The sequence below is a fragment of the Haliotis asinina genome, chromosome 15 (assembly GCF_037392515.1).
Source record: "Haliotis asinina isolate JCU_RB_2024 chromosome 15, JCU_Hal_asi_v2, whole genome shotgun sequence".
NCBI classification, from domain to species: Eukaryota; Metazoa; Mollusca; class Gastropoda; order Lepetellida; family Haliotidae; genus Haliotis; species Haliotis asinina.
In genome coordinates, this window is record NC_090294.1 from 43,995,982 (window position 1) to 44,016,881 (window position 20,900).

General features: G+C 37.1%; 1 protein-coding gene across 2 annotated transcripts in view; it reads right to left on the reverse strand.

Annotated features, from left to right (window-relative positions):
• Window positions 1–20,900, reverse strand: part of LOC137265586 (phosphatidylinositide phosphatase SAC2-like) — a 345,091-nt gene that overhangs the window by 193,652 nt on the left and 130,539 nt on the right. The gene's annotated exons all lie outside the window — the stretch shown is intronic.

Consider the following 20,900-nt stretch of genomic DNA (forward strand, 5'->3'; position numbering starts at 1 on the left):
GTACATTGGTAGATGAATTGAAAAAAAAAATTTTATTTTTGTCTTGATTGGATAATAAGTCACCTCTCACATGGCAAACAGAGCAGCAATAATTCATCAGATGACATGTTTGGGAAAAAAATTTCCAAATTTCAAGGCTTTCATTCTTTGTTAAGCTTAAAATATAGAAATAGTGTAGTATTAATCTAAGTTAACGAAAGTTTAATCGAAATAAGTCTTCAGGTAATGCTACTATCAAGTTCCGATCATGTATATATGACGCCAAATTGTCCAAATCTATTAGGATGTAGACAAGGGAATTGAACCAAAGCCAATCCATCTGTATGCTAGAGATGAGCTGTGTTCTGTCACCTGGTGCCAAGATACTGATAGGATCAAGACATTTATATAGTGTCTCTTTGCAATTAGTGACATTAAGTCTTGAAATATACATGATAACACAAGCTAATAGCCATGGTTGAAATATGTTACAAACACAAGAAATTAATGTACATAATGCAGCAATATTATTTTCAATCAATGTGTTGAAACGTTTTTGGGAAAAAGAATCACCACATGCTTGTTTTGATGAATATATTTTTTGTGTATTCCTATCATTAGTTCTAGACAAAAAATGTCAAAACATTGTGTAAGAAATAGAATTAATGTTATAAATTTCAAATAAAATAATTAAAATACTGTAAAATACTTAAGTATGATTAGTATGACCATGTTCCTTCATTATAATACTTTGTTTACTGAAATATTTTCTTGAAATTAAGACAAACGTTTTGTTATGGATGCAGGCAAAGTACATGTCCTTAAACACAAACTCTGATCCAGTGGTATCCGAACATTTATGCATGCAGCTCCATGTATGTTATGATTACACGATGCCATTTAGAAAGTGGTGAAATGCAACATTTGTCATATTTGGGATTTCACTTTCTCAGTAAAGTACAAATTCTAGTACTTTTTTGGTTGAGGATTCGAGGGGTACACAAAGTATGCGGTCTAGACTACCAGTTGTCCGACTTTCATTTTTGTGGAAGTCGCGGTGGCTGAGTGAACTAGATGGCTGACTTTGTGTGCTGGCGATTAGGTGCCTGACTTTGAGAGTGCGGGTTCGAATCCCGGATGGGACTCAACCAAAAAAGTACTAGAATTTTTACTGAGAAAGTGAAATCCATGTATGTTCTTCTCCTGCTGCTACCACTGCCACCACTATGACTACTTCTGTTCCTGTTGTCATCATTATCATTCTTGCTATCCCTGATAGGGACAATCAGCTGCAATACTGACATTTTAAGCACTGTATCCTTATTCATCCCTAATATTTTTATAGACTGCTTTGATAATAAAGTTCAAATAAGGATTCCACATCTATGTTTCAAAAGCCTTTAGGACACATGTGTAAACATGTACAGCAACATTCCCTTTAGCATATTGCCATTTTTAGCAGCACATAGACAAAATTCAGCTAATCTTACAGAACTAGAATAAACTTGCTTTGTCACTACATGTGTTTAAAACTGGTAACCATTGTGGACCTGCACCACATCCGTTTTTGCTCCTATGTAATGACATAGCATGATATAACTGGAAAACTGAGAAAAGTCACACTAAGTACAGCTCACTTACTCACTCTGCCTAGATTCACTGTTCAGAACTACCTTATGCAATATGGGTAGTGTCTCTTAAAACAGGCAGTGTCCTTTTAAACAGGTAGTGTCACTGTAAATAGGTAGTGTCCCTTCAAATGGGTAGTATCACTGTAAAATGGGTAGTATGTCTTATTAAACAGGCAGTGTTTCTTTGAACAGGTAGTGTCTCTTTAAACATTTAGTGTCTCTTTAAACATGTGTCTCATATCACAGGTAGTGTCTCTTATTACAGGTTGTGTCTCATCAGACAGGTAGTGTCTTTCTAAACATGTAGTGTCTCTTCAAACAGGTAGAGTCTCTATAAACACGTTTGCTGGTTTTGTGTGCCCAGTACCTTGTACACAAGTGCTGTAATGACATATCTGAAGCCACTCTGGCGTGACAGGAAGTAATTCTGTGGGGGATCTGAAGCGAGTAAAATCAAACAAAAAGTGAATCTATTCTGATTGTAGGTAGTACCCTGACATTCTGCCAGGCCATCACAGTGACCTGGTTGTCTTATGTCATAGCACTGTTCTGATGTCATGGGGGAGAGGGGGTGGGAGGGCAATGGGGGAGGATTTGTTTTATAGACCTCACAACAACCAACCTGCAGAACTTTGTGTTCATCCTTCCTTAACTTGAGTCTGACACAGTTTTGTTCATCGTTTTGTTTCCTTCACAACCAACTCTCAGTTTGATGCAGTTTTGATCATCCTTCCCTCACAACCAACTCTCAGTTTGATGCAGTTTTGATCATCCTTCCCTCACAACCAACTCTCAGTTTGATGCAGTTTTGATCATCCTTCCCTCACAACCAACTCTTATCCTGAAAAAAATTGTTCATCCCTGACTTACAACCAATTCTCATTGTGAAGCATCTTCGTTCATCCCTGACTTACAACCAATTCTCATTGTGAAGCATCTTCGTTCATCCCTGACTTACAACCAACTCCCATCCTGGGACAAACTTGTTCATCCTTCCCTCACAACCAACCACTATCCTGAGACAAACTTCACCATTCCCTTCCCAACTTCACAACATCTTTGCATCTAAAAACAGACCGACCAACTATCCCAAGCCATCAGATAAAAGTCAGATGCCCCGTCAAGAACCCCAACACTTTTCCTGTCTCTCCTTGCTCCTTTTTCTGACAACCATCTTTCCTTAGCATCATTGAAGGAAGAGAAAAAATGTGCAATGTGTAAGGTAATTAACCAACCATATGTCAGCTCAAACAATCTTTCAAAGTTAGATAAGACTGTCACGAGGCTGTGTATTTTCAGCTGAAAAATCATTGAGAGCGTAAATCTGAATGTCCAAAGACTCACACACACCATACTGCCACCATTGTTCCCGTTTATCCATTAATAATGCATTACTTCACCATACCACGCAGTTTGAATGACGATGGAGAACAGTAATGAGACTCACGAGAACATTATAATACTGTTGCCTGCAACGCAAGCACTCTATCAGAAGCGTTAAATAACCCCTCCACTGAACGTCACCATTCAATAAATCATTGCACGTGAAAAGTTATGACCAAAAGGGGAACATTTTAAAGCAAATTTACTGCATGATGAATTAAAAGTTCAGAATGAATAATGGTCGACCAGCACTGTAGCTAACCTGGATGCAAAATCAAATGTCCACACAAGCTGCTGTCAGTGTAGATTTCCAAATATTTTTGACATGAATAGTAAGGAAAAATTGACCCAAAAATCTAATGATAGGAAGAAAGAATGTCTTCATAATTAAACTCATATTGTTCAGGGCCTAGATTTTCAAAGCTCTCTTAGTACTAAGACAGTTGTAAGTTAATGTTAATCTATGTCACTTAAGACTATCTTAGCAATAAGATATAACTTTCCAGTTATATCTAGTTTCGAAAATCTAGGCCCAGTCCTCTAAGTCTGCTGAATCAAAAGAAGTGAGGTATGTTTAATGTCTATTTAACAGTTTTACAGCTACGTTGCAGCATGTCAGCTGGATGTGAGAGAAAAGCCTGAAGCGATGCGCATCTTTGACATTTACTACTGTGCTAAATCCGAGAAGCCCTGAATGGTGCTGATAAACATAGAAACATAACCATGGAGAACTATGATTCAAGTCTACAATGACGGGTTTTCTTAAGCCCAAGGGACCTGGGTGCCATGACAAAACAACCTTAGCACTAAGACTTAAGTCTGTGTTAAGGTATGGAAGTTATGTTCACATTAGCATTAAGACTGTCTTAAGTATATGTTAAGGTATGGGAGTTACAGTCAATATAGTGCTAAGACTTATAATCTTAAGTATATCTTAAGGTATGGGAGTTACAGTCAATATAGTGCTAAGACTTATAATCTTAAGTATATCTTAAGGTATGGGAGTTACAGTCACCATATCACTAAGATCGTTTTGTACAATGGTACCCTTGTTGTTCAAAACATACCACACTGACAGTAAAAAAACAAAATTTCAGAGGCCAAAATTCTTCATTTGTAAAACTAACCTGCCCACATCCTAAATCCTATAACAACAAAACAAATTCCAACTTTCATGAAAGTGTTTTCACCTGACTTTTAGTCAGGTGAGCTATAAATCCCTAACACAATGTAGTCAAAATTTTAAAAATTAAAACATCAAAACAAAAGCAACAAAAAGACAAATAATCAAACAGCCTCAATAAAATATGAGTAAGTGAAAAGGCAGCTTTTTGCCACAGTTAGCAATATTCCCCCCAGGTTAAATAACAATGCAGTCTTCAGCACTGTGAGCAACGAGGACATTGCTCATTACATTATATTAAAGAAAAGATGCACCAGTATATGAAACATTGTTAAAGTCAGAGAATATCTGAAAAAGTTGATTCCAAAAACAGAACTCTCCCTCACAAACATGAACTCAAGCAAATAAATTATCTTTATCTTGTAAATAACAAGGCTTAACCCAATTCAGATTGAATTAAACTTCTTTTTTAAATGTATCCTTTGAACTTGAATTTAAAAAACTCATTCTACAAAACAGTTTGAAAATAACAAGGAAGTATTAAAAAAATTGAAACATCAAGTTAACAGTAAAATAGAAAATTGTATCAAACAGCAAAAACGTATTTAAAAAACAAAATTCTCTAAACCTATTGCAATCAATCATGAGGGTGCTTTGACCTTTCTGAAGATTTGGTTGTGGTCCTCAGTTTCAAATTTAGTTCAACTTCACACCACCTATGGCTTCGTAAACCTTTGTGAACTCCTGCAGAGGAAGTCCAACTTCCGGCTACAGTCATAGCAAAACATCCCGTCGCTGATTTCAAAGAACCAATCCTGTGATAGCCTCTTCAAAGTTCAAATGTTTAATCGACGATGAGCATTTCTAATCTTTTAATCCTCTACACTTCATTTTTCAGCAATTCTCTCGGGGGAAATCGTTAGACTGGAAACTGGTCCACACTGGAGTGTCATCAATCTTGCAGAGTGGGAACTATTTGTGGTTTTCTTCGGGACTGTTTACGATATTTGATATAATTTTGTCTAAAAAAAGGCAAACACTGTTTCATGCATGTGAAGTCTCTATATTCGACATGTTCCAAAATAGATACTCCTTACAATACAATTGAAAGATGCCGCCATGTTGATTACAGAAGTAGAAAAAATAGCAATTGAATTGATTATTTTTTTTATGAAGCATTTATTTGGGTCTGAATAAGACTTTTATGGAGATCTTAAGTTTCCACACCAAAGCTTTAGAAGAAACAAGCATGAAGGAAGCAGTGGTTCAACAGGGTTCTACATAGCTAAAATTGTCCAATGACCAATGAAGTCATACATGCTTCCCTGTACAGAAATGACACTGGTGAAATAAACTAGGGCATGTAACAACATACTGTATGAATTTACAACTTCTTTAATATTTACAACACAATGTTTCTGGTCTACTTCTTGCCTCTTCATCAGGTGAATGACACAGAGCAAGGAGAAGTCTAGAAACATTTTGTTGTAAATACTAAAGTACTTGTAAATTCATACCACATGTTGTTAAGCTGCTTCTAAATAACCATCAAGCATCTATGCCACGGCAGTCACAAATAAATTACTATCACAAGAGATACAAATTAATTCCAAGTACTCAGGATTACACGAAACAAGACCTTCACTAGTATCAATCATCACACAGACACTCTCAAAGATATAAACCTAGACTACACCACCGTCAACACAACTGTCGCTTTCATCCATGCCAACATCCCAGGTGCATTGCAACACACACAAGGGCACCATAACTCTACTTTGCACATCAAATATAGACCGCCGCACATCTTCTTGCCTTAAGTCTTTGTTCGGTGACTGTAAGCATGAATGATCTTTTTCTTCCTTGTTGATTCCTGAAGAATATTAATACTTTTTACTGCTAACTTTTAACATGCGAAAGAAGTGGTTCAAGAGATTATTAGAATTTTTTTCTCTGAAATTCTCTATGGGCCTAATGTTTAGAGCTGATTACTTGCATACAGTTCTGAACCATTTATGCTTTCAAAGGTAATTCCATTTCAGGTAACATAATCTTTATTCATGGGCTAAAAGATGCCACAACTATTTTCGGCTTGAAAAATCAATAATATGAGTTTTTTCTAAATCTCAAGAATTTTCATTATCAATAAAAATGATATAAATTTTGATGCGTTGATATAAATTTTGATGCGTTCTTCTGAAGCTACTTATAATCTACATACACAGCTCATGATCAAAGACCATTTCCCATCATTGAATGTGTTAACTATAGGTGAAGCAGATAAAATGTTTGACTACCATCATGTTACAAGTACCTGGGGTAATATAGATCATCAACTGGTTGGTTGGTTGGTTAGCAACACACCCTGCAATACTGGAATGAGTGAGTGAGTTAAGTTTTATGCCGCATTCAGCAATATTCCAGCTATATGGTGGCAGTCTGTAAATAATAGTCTGGACCAGACAATCCAGTGATCAACATCATGAGCATTGTTCTACACCTCTGGGATACAATGATATGTCAACCAAGTTAGCAAACCTGATCACCTGATCCTGTTAGTAGGTTCTTACAAGCATGGGTTACTGGGTGGATCTTGATGGGTTATATATAAATCTTATCAACATAAGAGCAATTATATCATATGTGAATGCTTATGTGCAATGCATACTCTATGAGGTAAATACCGTAAATTTACAAATAACAATTAATACATAAAATATGGTTAATATCTAGCAATTAAAAAAAAAAAAACATGTCAAGGTATTGATTAAGTTAAAAGATTTAAATGAAATATCAAAAGGACAGGTAGAAACTTGGTTTTTCAAAGGATTCTACAACATATCAACAATATATACACAAGTAGACTAAACATGTTAGTTTCTATGGCTAATTAATTTAGCATGAGATACCAAACCTCCAAGTCTGAAAATCTGATACCATTTTTGGTCCTCTGCAACAAGCATAGAATAAAAGTGGTTCTTCCTCATAAGATCTCTCATTGAATCTTGCGAGAAGCATGATATAATGAGGTATTCTTTTCTCCCAAACCCACACTGAATCTTGTGATAAGAATGGCATGCTTGGGGACTACCATGTCCCCAAATCCCCACTGAATCAATTCAATCAAAGCATATCTGCTGAATAATCATTGTCCAACCAGTGGTTGATAGTATTTGCAACAATCGATCAACATCATCAGTGCAGTGAGGTTGCCTTGTGGCTAAAGCATTTTTTCATCATATCGAAGACCCAGGTTTGATTCCCCACATGGGTACAACATCTGAAGCCCATTTCTGGTGTCCCATGATATTGATGAAGTACCCCTAAAATCGGCGTAAAACTATTTCACTCACTATGAAACACACTGGGGTTCACAAGTAGTAACAACATCATGGTTACTTGGGGCATTCCTGACTGGGACCATGATGACATACCATATTTATTCTAATAAGTACCAGGTCTCTAATAAGCAACAGGGGTAAAGTAGCAGTTTACGAAATAAACATCAGGCCCCTATTAAACAGGTATTTTTTAAATAAATGTATTCTCCCTTGATCCAAAAATAGATATATTAAGGAATGGTCCCAAAAATATAATATAACGTTCACTAACAATAAAGTATGGTATGCCCACTAAGCACAATGAGCACTTGGTCTCGAATAAGAACAGGCCTGTAATAAGCACTGGGTCTGGAAGTCTGTCAAAAAAAATAGGCATCCAGGCGCTTATAAGAGGAAACATGGTATTCCACACTCACATTACAACTAAAGGTATCTCATCAATAATATACATCGAAGGTGTTCCAAGGGTACATTACAGTAATACCAGTGACAACATAAACACAAGCCTCCTGACAGAAATACTTTACAAACACAATCACAAGCATTTCCTGTACAAACAGAAACTAACCATCACTCACACAAGCTCCTTAAACTCATCTCTTTTATCTACATCAAAATCAGATCAACACTCCGCTGAAGACATCATACAAACCCTGATTCCAAACCCTTCCTAAACACGCAATAATTCCTCGTCTATGTAATCAGACAACACCAATGCCACTTTTAAATGTTTATCCTATGAAAGAATTAGCTCCAAACTACAAGAGAAAAACATACTGGCCTTTAATCTGTGCTGCTACAAAGCAAATCAAAATTTCCGATCCATGAAATCAACGAGCGTCAATTTCGCAACAAATGTACCATTGTATAGTGAAATATGTGAGCAAGAGTATGTATAATTTGAAGGTAATGGTATTACTGACAAGCAACATCAAAGACACCAATGTCCATCTTCCGGCAATGTTTTATTGCCTCTTCTTCTTGATTATTTCACGCCTGCAACCAAGAAATAAAAGTCTGGCGCTCCAGGGCAGATGCTGCATCACGTATCTTCCCATATTGATGGAGGACACTTATTTCTCTCACATGGTTGGAGGCCAGAAATTGGGGAAAAAATCTTCACACTTTCATAACAAGAAGCAGGCAAAAAACTGACAAACTATTTTCACATATACACTTGCTGACATTCACAAACATTGTTTTTGAGCTACAAATAATTGACTCTTGCACCTAACAATGACTGACTTTTTTCCCAACTGGTCTGCAGGTCAGCTGAAATATGTATCAGTGCTTTGAAGAAGTTCATGACATCGGATCATCAGTTATTCATCAATTATTCAGAAATCCAAACCCAAATAAAGGTCTTTGAATATTCAGTTTGTATGCAAAGAATACCCAGAATGGGAAATGATATACACTCATGGAAACAAATAAGGCAACACAACAAAGTACAAGTGTTTCATTGTTCTTTTCAAGATTACTCCACAAGTTATGTATTGCACTGTGGGTGAAATTCTGAGAATAAATAAATGTATACTTGTACATTTACCTGTTCCTTTATTTGTTTCCACGGGTTTATTTCTTTGGAGCATTTTGCTCATGTGCATGTAATTCAAGAAAGGAAAATATATTGTTTGTTACGTTTTAACTTACCTCAAACAAGTTGTTTCTGAAGCAGAGCACCAAATTAAGAATGAAGATTTTATGGATATCAACTTCTTCATTAAGAGAACACAACGTTTCGGAGTTAATGCTTACTCCTTCATCACCTGATAATTTTGTTCTAATTTGGTGATTTGGTTAAACCTGATGAAGGAATAAGCATTAACTCCGAAATGTTGTGTTCTCATAATAAAGAAGTTGATATCCATAAAATCTTCATTCTTATGTATTTCACTTCTAAATGCCCTTCAAAGACTTAGCACCAAATTAGAACAAAATTATGCCCTTGAGAAAGAAATAGGGAAGGTATAATCATAACATGTTTATAGACATCGCATAAGTGCAACCAGAAATCTTTTGAATGAGATTTTTTTTTATTTTTTAACCTTGACATTGATCTCATGGATATATGTTTTTCAGAAGTCAGCAGAAGTATACCATCGAATTGAAATGACTCTTGGATGATAGGTTTAGACAAGTTGCATGAGGAGAGAACAAATTCAACAAGAAATACACTTAAAGAAAAATCACTAAATTTCTGCATCAATCATGAAGCCATGATAATTGATAACCATTTAAATACAAATTAAATTAAAGAAATTATACAACAGCATTCCAAACTGCTGAATATAACGCTTGAACACCATGAACAAAACAATCGTGAGCACATACAGCTTCTTGCCACACTTTGCGATTTTGTAGTTATTCGTAGTCAACCGAAACGATAGACAAAACTCTCCCGCTGTTACACAAGTGTCTAGCTTCTAACATAGAATTTCACACAAAACAGCTCAGCTTAAAGAAATCCACAACTCCAGCATTGAACAGTGTGAGTGAGTGAGTGCAGGTTTACGCTGCCTTTAGCAATATTCCAGCAATACCCAGGCAGAAGGGACACCAGAAATGGGCTGCACATGCAACCGAAAGTGGGTTTTCGTCGTGATGAGTTAACACTTTAAACACTTGGCTACCACATCGCCCTCAGTGAACAGACATGTTGAATGCTTCATATGCTAGATTTGGCATTACACTTTCTTAGTAAACTACTTTGTTTTAGTAAGGTCCCATCCAGGATTCGAACCCATATTAGAATCTGTACTGCACTAAGAAAGTGTAATCCCAAATTACCATATGTCCCACTTGAGGACTTTCTAAATGGCATCGTGTAATCAGTTTGAATGTTGCCAGATTAGAAGATTCATACTGATCGATTTTGCTTTCAGCAGATTGTAAAAACAAACATGGGCAATTAAATAGTAATTAAAGAGGCATGTGGTTCACATCAGTTTCAAGATAAAAATATCAAAATATTTGTTGTTTTATGCCTCTGTGAACACTGACAGTTAGAAAAACAACTTAGACGCTCAATGACATGAACAGTTGCAGAAAGGATTCAACTGGTGTACAAAAAATACAGACAGAATTAACAAAACATATTTTTAATCTTACAGTATTAGTAATATCATATCTTAGAATTTTTATTGGCAAATAAATAAAAACATGCATCCAAGGATGTCAACTACCCACTTCACAATTCAGAAAACCAAAATCAAAGTCATACAATGAAATTACTTTTTGGTACAAAAATATCCCAACCTTTAATATCTTTATGATATTTTTTTGCTAAATATAAAATGGAAATCTGTTTTTATCAATTTCAGAACCAAGTTGATTTCCCTGAGGGTGCCAATAGTCTACATCAATTCAACAGACCACTAAAAAATGGTCCATTAACATCTCTGTTACGGACAAAAACATTTTACAATGATGAAGTTCCCTAGCTCTTTAGTTTTTGTAATACTGAGAAAATACCAATGAGAAATTGAATTGCTGTTATTCAAATATGTATTTACCATTTCTACTAGAGGTACCAATATATCAAATTACTATCGTCATCAGAGATCATGAACAGCGCTTCGTATGATTAACGATATTATTCTTGGCTCAGACCTGGTCAGAAAGAAGGTCAACACTGGTCTATATATTTCCTATCTCTCACCAATCTATTTGTCCGGATCAGACGACACAATGTCTATGGTATATGTACTTCACAAACACAAGGGAATAGACAAGCTCCTCACAGCTTCATCAATTAACCGCGTGAGTTTCGGCCAATTATTGTAGCTAAACACAGCTACTCTCTGACTCTCAGTACCACTCGGTGTTTATTTTCAGAAAAAATGTTTTCCTGACCTGCATATGATTCAAAGAAAAAGGAAATATCTGAACAATTAATGTGAACTAGTTGCACAGGAAATAGGATGTTTACCAAAACACAGAGATTAAAAGCAGAGAGTATTTTCATTTAGGAGAAACAAGGATGAAAAAAGCCTTATTGCATCCAGTTATCAGTCAGTTCATTTGTGTGAGTGGCCATAGTTTTATCTTATCTGGTTTGTTTTAAAGATACAAATTCCTCAGACAAACAAATTGCTTGGTTGCAAAAAAATATATATGGAATTGCTAGTAATATATTCATTTACCTACCAGTACATAAAACTACTAACCATACGACTATTCTGACTCAGAAAACTAAGGAACCGTACACATGAAATAATTCTTTCACTGCAAAAAATACTTGAACAGAGCAAGTTGGAGTCAGTAAAAACCAAAGACAAGCTCCTGTTTCTTGTTTAATTTAGAGCACCATACTTGTGATACTGACATACCCAGACCGAAACAGATCTTTATAGCAGAGATATTTGTTATTCAGTTTAATGCTGTACTTGATTAATAACAGCATCACTCATCAATTGGAACCAGGTCCTGAGGACATTTTGCATTTCATCCAAGAAGAAAATAAATAGATGAGAAATATTTGAATTTACTGTCAGTCTCTCTGCCAAGTTCAAATATAACTGCTTCAGGCTTCAGGTTACTTACACAGGAAGCCTTTTACAGTCAAAGATGAGCCAGTTTTATAGTCAAAGAAAGGCCCTTTGCACAAAGATGAGCCCCTTTTATAGTCAAAGATGAGCCCCTTTTACAGTCAAAGATGAGCCTCTTGAGCCCCTTTTACAGCCAAAGATGAGCCCATTTTACAGCCAAAGATGAGCCCCTTTTACAGTCAAAGATAGGCCCTCTGCACAAAGATGAGCCCCTTCTAGAGTCAAAGATGTGCCCCTTTCACAGTCAAAGATGGGCCCTTTGTACAAAGACTGATACTTCTACAGCAATCCACGGCTGAAGACTGACATCTTTTACAGCCAGAGATGTTTCCTTTTACAGTCAAAGATGGACATTGTTTAAGCGTGAATGTTTTAACACATTCTATGGTTTTAGATATAGCCTGTCAAAGGTGCACCCTTTTTCCTATAAAAGCTGGCCTTTTCCACAGCTGCACTTCCACTGTTCACTGTCAATGATGAACAAGTTTCTGCTCAAGCATGGGCTTGTTTCACTGTATGGATGGTTCCCTGGTGTCTGACATTGAAGATGACTGATGCTGAGGATGATAGCAAATTTTCACAATAACAGAACCATGATACACATCTCACTACACCAGTACACATAATAACCATGACACATAACATGTGCACCATCTTAGCGCTGAACCTCATCACGAGGATTGTCAGATATGATAACAGCCACATTCTGTCTGCAAAAGACATGACAATATTCCTGGCCATTTCACAGAATGTCACAATAATTAATGTCAATCAACACTGAACAAAAATACACATATGAGATACATGAATGGTGAAAGCACCATGACCAGTGAGCAGACAGTAGGGGGTCATTCAATCCCAGGTCAATCATACCAAAATACGTAAAAAAACTGTTACTTAATGTTTCCTTGCCTCAAGTACTGCATTTAGGGAACAGACAAGGATAAGTCAGTTTGGCATGGGCATTGTTTGTTTAAGTCAGGCGCTCATGCTAACAGAAGGAATCATCACCCTGTACTTTCTTCAGCAGCCCATGCTTGTCATAAGAACTGACTATCACAACTGGGTCTCCTTTCACAAAGCACTAAGGTGATCTTAAGTCATTAAGGTAACCTTTGTGCAATGTTAAAGAATGGGAGTTAAGGTTTGCCTTACTAAAGGCTGGTTCATGAAAGGAGCCCCTGGTGGTCAGGCCGACTGACTAGGTTGACTCCCAATTGTGTAGATCAGTGCATGTGGATGTGGTGATAAACAACAAACAAACAAACATTATCTTGAGACACATGAACATCCATGCACTCACACATGCATGCAGACGTTCCATGCATACCTCATTTCACCTAATCCACTCCCAAATACATCAAGTATCAACATGTTAATACACCCGAACACATTAAACTGAAATATGTCTAAATGCAGGATCAAGTCCAGACAGGTCCTTAACCGACATGCCTCACATTGAAGGCTTCCAATATCTTCCATCTTTTCTAACATTCAATGAAGCCATAGATCTCATAAGTGTTTGACCTTCTGAACTATTAGGATTACTTTTTGAGACACCATAGCTAAGCTAGGCCTAGAGGACTTATAGTTCTTGTCCATCCACCACAAGTGGCCATCATCGGGAGGCACAACACATTCCCTGTCATTTAGCAAGTAGCTTTCATTATGGGTGAAGTCTCTGGTTCAGTTCAAGGGCAGGTGATTGACATTCCATGACATCTCACCTGTCGTATTGTTCCCCTTAACATTGCACACTCGCTTATGTGGAAATAACTGTCTAATATCGGTAGAATCTCAAGCAAAATGTCTTCCATTGTTTGGCAAAAGTGTAGTTGTTTTTTCTGGAGGAGACACTCATTTCATGGTGTGTGTTTTCCATTACTGTCAGAGACAGACAGAACTCACTATCTGAGGATCACAAAGTATCCTAACAGATTCCTGTTAACACATGATCATAGGAATGCAGCAACACTAATTATTCATTTTACATCATTACAACAAAATTCCCCCTTTCACATTTCCACTAACAGATCCTCACAGAAATTCCTTTGTGAGAAGAATCAATTTAGGAATGTTGGCCAAAGGATGTAAAATGAGTAGAAATTACCATGTTCAAAAGGGGAATTTTAGTAAAATGTAAAATTAACAGAAATTCCTATGTGTAAAGAATCAATTTAGGAATGTTGGACAAAGGATGTAAAATGAGTAGAAATTACCATGTTTAAAAGGGGAATTTTAATAAAACGTAAAATTAACGGAAATTCCCATGTGCAACATACGCTCAGTGAAGACCTGCTATAGTAATAAATAATCATAACTGCCTCTTATATCTACACACCACTTTCATTGTACGTACAGTAACTTGAGAAAACATTGGATGTTTGTTTAGATGAATTCAATGTGTTTGCTCGGTATTCACAGACGAAAGGGAGTAGCTGTGAAATGGCATTACAAATTATAAAGAAGGTGTTATTCATATAAGTTTCATGTCCTCATGTAGCTTTGGCATCTAAATGACCATCAAACACATCTCAAACAAGGCAAAAGGTACATCTACTGGTGACAGAATGTTAATCCAGAATAAGAGAGTGAGTCAGTAAAATGGTTTTAAGCTATTTTTCCAGTTTTCTAACCAAGGGGTACACCAGAAATGAGTAAAAGTGAGTGAGTGAGTGCGGGTGCGTGCGAGTGTATGAGTGGATGAGCAATTGAGTGAGAGAGTGGGTGGATGAGTGTAAGAGTGAGTGTGTCAAAGAGAGAGAGAGAGAGAAAGAGTGTGTGTGGTCAAGTGAGTGATTGAGTTATTGAGCCAGTGATCAAGTGGGTGATTGAGTTATGGAGTCAGTGTGTTGGGTTTTATGCCATTTTTAGCAATATTCCAGCAATATTACAGCAGCAGAGCACAATTATGGGCATTATACATTGTTCTAGTGTGGGAATCAAACTCAGGTCTTCAACATAATCAGTGTATGTTTTAACCATGAAGCTAGTCCACCACCCACAAGTATTAGAAAGGTATACTTCCTAGAGTAAGGAAAGAACAGGGAGGTACATAGAGTCAAACCGTGTGGAGGTACCAAGGTACACAGGACATGTGCCTGTGACTGGACTTATTGGCTAGATCAGAAAGAATCAGGTTTTTGCTTACAGCCATGATGTAGCTATGAATAGTTCTTCTCAACTGCAGGTACATGGTGATACATGGCTTGTTCAGGATATTCACCACAAGACTGTGTGGTCCAGGTTTTATTTTTCACACACAACCATCATTTTGATAATAGTAGCTGAACAAGGTGTTAAACAAACGACCTTGGACTGATTAGGAGAACAGGCAGGTGTCTCCGAAGGTTTCCTTCAATGAACTGTTAACTGATGCATGAGCCAATCCAAGAGACGAAGACTGGCACCATGGACTAACTACAACAGTCTCAGGGGTTAATCAGCATGGTAAATGTCAATTCCAGACCGATGAGACAGATCAAAAAGTTAGCCTTGGCAGTCGGTGAATCAGGTAAAGATTTTCAAACCTAGTTCAAAATGGCCTACCACTTAAAACCCAAGAGATGAATTACCCATTACTGTGGAGAGTCACACAGCTTCATTAAACACTGACGGAGGAGACAGCTGTTGTCTCATTTATTGCCTATCTGTGTGTTCACTAGAACACAGCATCCCAACACCAATCAGTAGGCTGAAGGAGTCTTCTGTATCTTTCTATTCATCATAGATCCATGTCTTGTACCCATTAGTACCCTGAAAGAATCATTGTTGTACCCTCTGTATCCTTATATTTGTCCATTACGGATACATGACAAGTACCAAACATGAAGTCTATTCCCATCCAGTCATATCTTTGTACATTTAAAGGGTACTTCATCAAAATTTCACTTAAGCCCTTCGTGAGATCTTCAACTGTACCCATGAAGATCTGGGACAGAACTGATCTTCAACAGCCCATGATTGTTTTAAGAGGTGACCTAGGGCCGATCAGGTGGTCAGACTTACTTGGTTCATGCATGGAATTGTATCCCAGTTTCATATATCGATGTTTATGCTGTTGGTCACTGGAATATCTGGTGAAGACTAGATTATATACAAACAATATCTATATTCCTGAAATACTGCTGTGTATGGCATTAAATAATAATAAACATCTCAAATCTTTTAATTTTTAGCAATCATTGTTAGCCTGTCCAAACCTGGTGGGGAATTGAAATTAAAAAAAAAAAAAAAAATGAAGTCGCTGCTCATGATGTCAGTCACTGGACTGTTTGACCCAGACAATAACTTACAGACCACTGTCTTCCGGCTGGAATATTGCTGAGTGCAGTGTTAAACAACAAAAAACACTTCTGAATCATAAAATAAAGACATCATATCCTGATATAAACTGCGGAATAATCTGTTTAACCATGTACTGAAACAAGCCTAAAACATCACTGCTTCAAGATGAGCTAATCAAACGGACATTCTAAAATTATCCTCAGTGTCCTCAAATTGACAAATGACGGATGTATCCATGCATATTTCACTCTTTTTTTCACATGACTGACTTATTTTTTTACAGCATGAAACAATCGATAACGATGAAAGCATTTTCACCTGAGCATTGTGTTGAGCAGGTGGAAAGAATGACTTGCAGCATTTGATTGATAGGCTATTAACACCCATGATGTCGATGCTGTTTGTACATTAGAATCGTACTGAGTGGAAAGATCTCTTTCAGTGACTGACGTAAGCACAGAGGGTTTATGTATAGATACAAATGAAGCTCTTGCAATAAAAAATAAAAAACTGAGTGAGTGAGTATGACTTTATGCCACTTTTACCTATATTTCAACATCACTTTATGGGACACCAGATATGGGCTTTACACATTGTTCATATGTGGGGAATCGAACCCGGGTCTTCAACCTGAAGAGATGCATTTAAACACTAGTCTATCCTGCAGCCCCTGTTCCCGATTTCTCAAATCAAACTGAAGGTTTCACTCAAATCTCAAAATGAGTTTAACAATTTGAAACAGCTGAATTTTTGACACAACTGAATTTTAAAAATTTAAACCTACAAAAAACACTGATACTTCAAAAGTTCTGAAACTATAACCAATGGTCTTGGGGCTGATAGCAGAGAGAGATTTACAACTGTAATTGTACTACGGTGATTGGAACTTGAATAATTGAGCACAGACTTACATCTATCGTAGTGCAAAGGTGATCGTAACTCCCATATTTTAACACACACTTACAACTGTAAATGTGCTGATGTGATTGTAACTTGAATAATTTAGCACAGACTTACATCTATCGTAGTGCAAAGGTGATCGTAACTCCCATATTTTATCACACACTTACAACTGTAAATGTGATGTGATTGTATTTTGAATAATTTAGCACAGACTTACATCTATCGTAGTGCAAAGGTGATCGTAACTCCCATATTTTAACACACACTTACAACTGTAAATGTGCTGATGTGATTGTAACTTGAATAATTTAGCACAGACTTACGTCTATTGTAGTGCAAAGGTGATCGTAACTCCTATGTTTTAACACACACTTACAACTGTAATTGTGCTGATGTGATTGTAACATGAATAATTTAGCACAGATTTACGGTATCGCAGTGCAAAGGTGATCGTAACTCCCATATTTTAACACACACTTACAACTGTAAATGTGCTGATGTGATTGTAACATGAATAATTGAGCACAGACTTACGTCTATCGTAGTGCAAAGGTGATCGTAACTCCCATATTTTAACACACACTTACAACTGTAATTGTGCTGATGTGATTGTAACTTGAATAATTGAGCACAGACTTACGTCTATCGTAGTGCAAAGGTGATCGTAACTCCTATGTTTTAACACACACTTACAACTGTAATTGTGCTGATGTGATTGTAACTGGAATAATTGAGCACAGACTTACGTCTATCGTAGTGCAAAGGTGATCGTAACTCCCATATTTTAACACACACTTACAATTGTAATTGTGCTGATGTGATTGTAACTTGAATAATTGAGCACAGACTTACGTCTATCGTAGTGCAAAGGTGATCGTAACTCCCATATTTTAACACACACTTACAACTGTAATTGTGCTGATGTGATTGTAACTTGAATAATTTAGCACAGACTTACGTCTATCGTAGTGCAAAGGTGATCGTAACTCCCATATTTTAACACACACTTACAACTGTAATTGTGCTGATGTGATTGTAACTTGAATAATTGAGCACAGACTTACATCTATCGTAGTGCAAAGGTGATCGTAACTCCCATATTTTAACACACACTTACTGTAAATGTGCTGATGTGATTGTAACTTGAATAATTTAGCACAGACTTACATCTATCGTAGTGCAAAGGTGATCGTAACTCCCATATTTTATCACACACTTACAACTGTAAATGTGATGTGATTGTATTTTGAATAATTTAGCACAGACTTACATCTATCGTAGTGCAAAGGTGATCGTAACTCCCATATTTTAACACACACTTACAACTGTAATTGTGCTGATGTGATTGTAACTTGAATAATTTAGCACAGACTTACGTCTATCGTAGTGCAAAGGTGATCGTAACTCCCATATTTTAACACACACTTACAACTGTAATTTTGCTGATGTGATTGTAACTTGAATAATTTAGCACAGACTTACGTCTATCGTAGTGCAAAGGTGATCGTAACTCCCATATTTTAACACACACTTACAACTGTAATTGTGCTGATGTGATTGTAACTTGAATAATTTAGCACAGACTTACGTCTATCGTAGTGCAAAGGTGATCGTAACTCCCATATTTTAACACACACTTACAATTGTAATTGTGCTGATGTGATTGTAACTTGAATAATTGAGCACAGACTTACGTCTATCGTAGTGCAAAGGTGATCGTAACTCCCATATTTTAACACACACTTACAACTGTAATTGTGCTGATGTGATTGTAACTTGAATAATTTAGCACAGACTTACGTCTATCGTAGTGCAAAGGTGATCGTAACTCCCATATTTTAACACACACTTACAACTCTTATAGCATGAAGATTGCTCTTGACCATGTGTCCAGGTATTGACATTTTACGACTTCTTATATTACATCATGTCCATTCTGAATCCCCATCACAGAACGGGATCCATAATTCCCAAACAGGCCCATAATCAATAAACTCTCAAAGAACGCAATTTTGATCCATTCACAAGACTTTGAGCCACTACTCGCAGTGGGTCTAGGTAATTGAGTTCCTTCCAGTCTCTGCAACTTAGCCTTTTATACTGAGAAGAGCTTTTTCTTCATTCCTGTTGTCTTGCCTAGAATTCAGTTCTTGTCGATTTCCAATTTTGCTGTATTCTTCATCAATGAACACATTGTTTAATGTGAGCAAATTCGCCAAGAAGATTTGATTTGTGGACAAATACTCAACAGTGAAGCTGTTTTGTGTTCTCGCAATTAAGACTTATCCATCGATTTCAAATTACCGGTACTGGTGTCAAGACGATTATTTTCATAAGGAAACAGTCTAAACCTTTCTAAAGACTTTTATGATAGTCCTAATTATCACATAATTATTTTTTTCCCAACATTCACAAAAGTCATTTAAATGTTCATTTCTTGAGACATGCAATGCAGCTGATAAACTTCATCTTTTAAATCAAAGTAAAACATTACTGAAATAAAAAGATTACTTCCACCAACACAAAACCAAAAAACTTAATGCAGTCCAATTACATTCATAACTAATTGTTTAAGAACAGTCTCAGCAAAATTGAACAGGAAGCAAAAACATTCAAGCCAAATATCATTAAGCATACAAGCATTGCACCCGTGGTTTAATGTACAGAATGTGTCCACATAAGTGTTGGAGAGATGTTTGAATCTCAGGAGTGTGATACTAAATGATGGTACTTGTTGTTTTCCTGCCTGATACTTGCCAGTTGGGGATATACAAGGACTAATTGGCCCAAGGTCAGTATATCTGTCTGAGTGGGTATCCATGTTCACTTGCAGCAGGCTAGTGAGTGAGTGAGTGAGTGAGTGAGTGAGTGAGTGAGTGAGTGAGTGAGTGAGTGAGTGAGTGAGTGAGTGAGTGAGTGAGTGAGTATAGGTTTACAACACTATCAGCAATATTCCAGCAGAACCATGGGTAGGGACAGCAGGAATGGACACACTGTACCCATCTGGTGAATCAAACCCGGGTCCTTGGTGTGACGAAGCATCTGCTTTAACCACTAGGCTACCCGACTGCCCCCCAGTGGGCTAATGAGGGTGGTGGGGTAGCCTAGTGGTTAAAGCATGCTGAAGCTCCTTTCTGGTGTCCCCCCGCAATGATATTGCTGTAATAAACAGTGTAAAACCACTAACTGCAAAAGCATTATCAACCTGTACTAGCTGGGAATAGTACGATTTAGTAATACACATAGGTAAGTGACTTTAGTTGTATACTGTCTTCAGCAATATTCCAGGATGTTGAGCTTCAAACATCGTGCATCCACCCATCCACCCACCTGTCCACTTACTCATCCTCCCACCCACTCATCCATCCATCCTATTACGTTTGTATAGGGCCAATATCCTGTTCAACTGCTCAAAGGTGCTTTGTTCTCTGTTGCTTATTGGATACCCGTCACAACTACACAGTCTTTTCAATCTCAACTCCCTGGGGACCATGCAACTCCTGCTGGCTACTGGGCCAACAGAGTTCATGTGGCTTTCAAAGTACTTTACTGTACCTGCAACTAGGTGTTTGCACATATTCATGTGGACACCTATGGTCACATACCAACAGATTCATGTTTTTTTTTGTTCTCTTAAGCACACATGGTTGTGTACTGTTCACTAGGGGTTGTGAAAAGAAAGAGTCGGCACCCAAAGTTGATT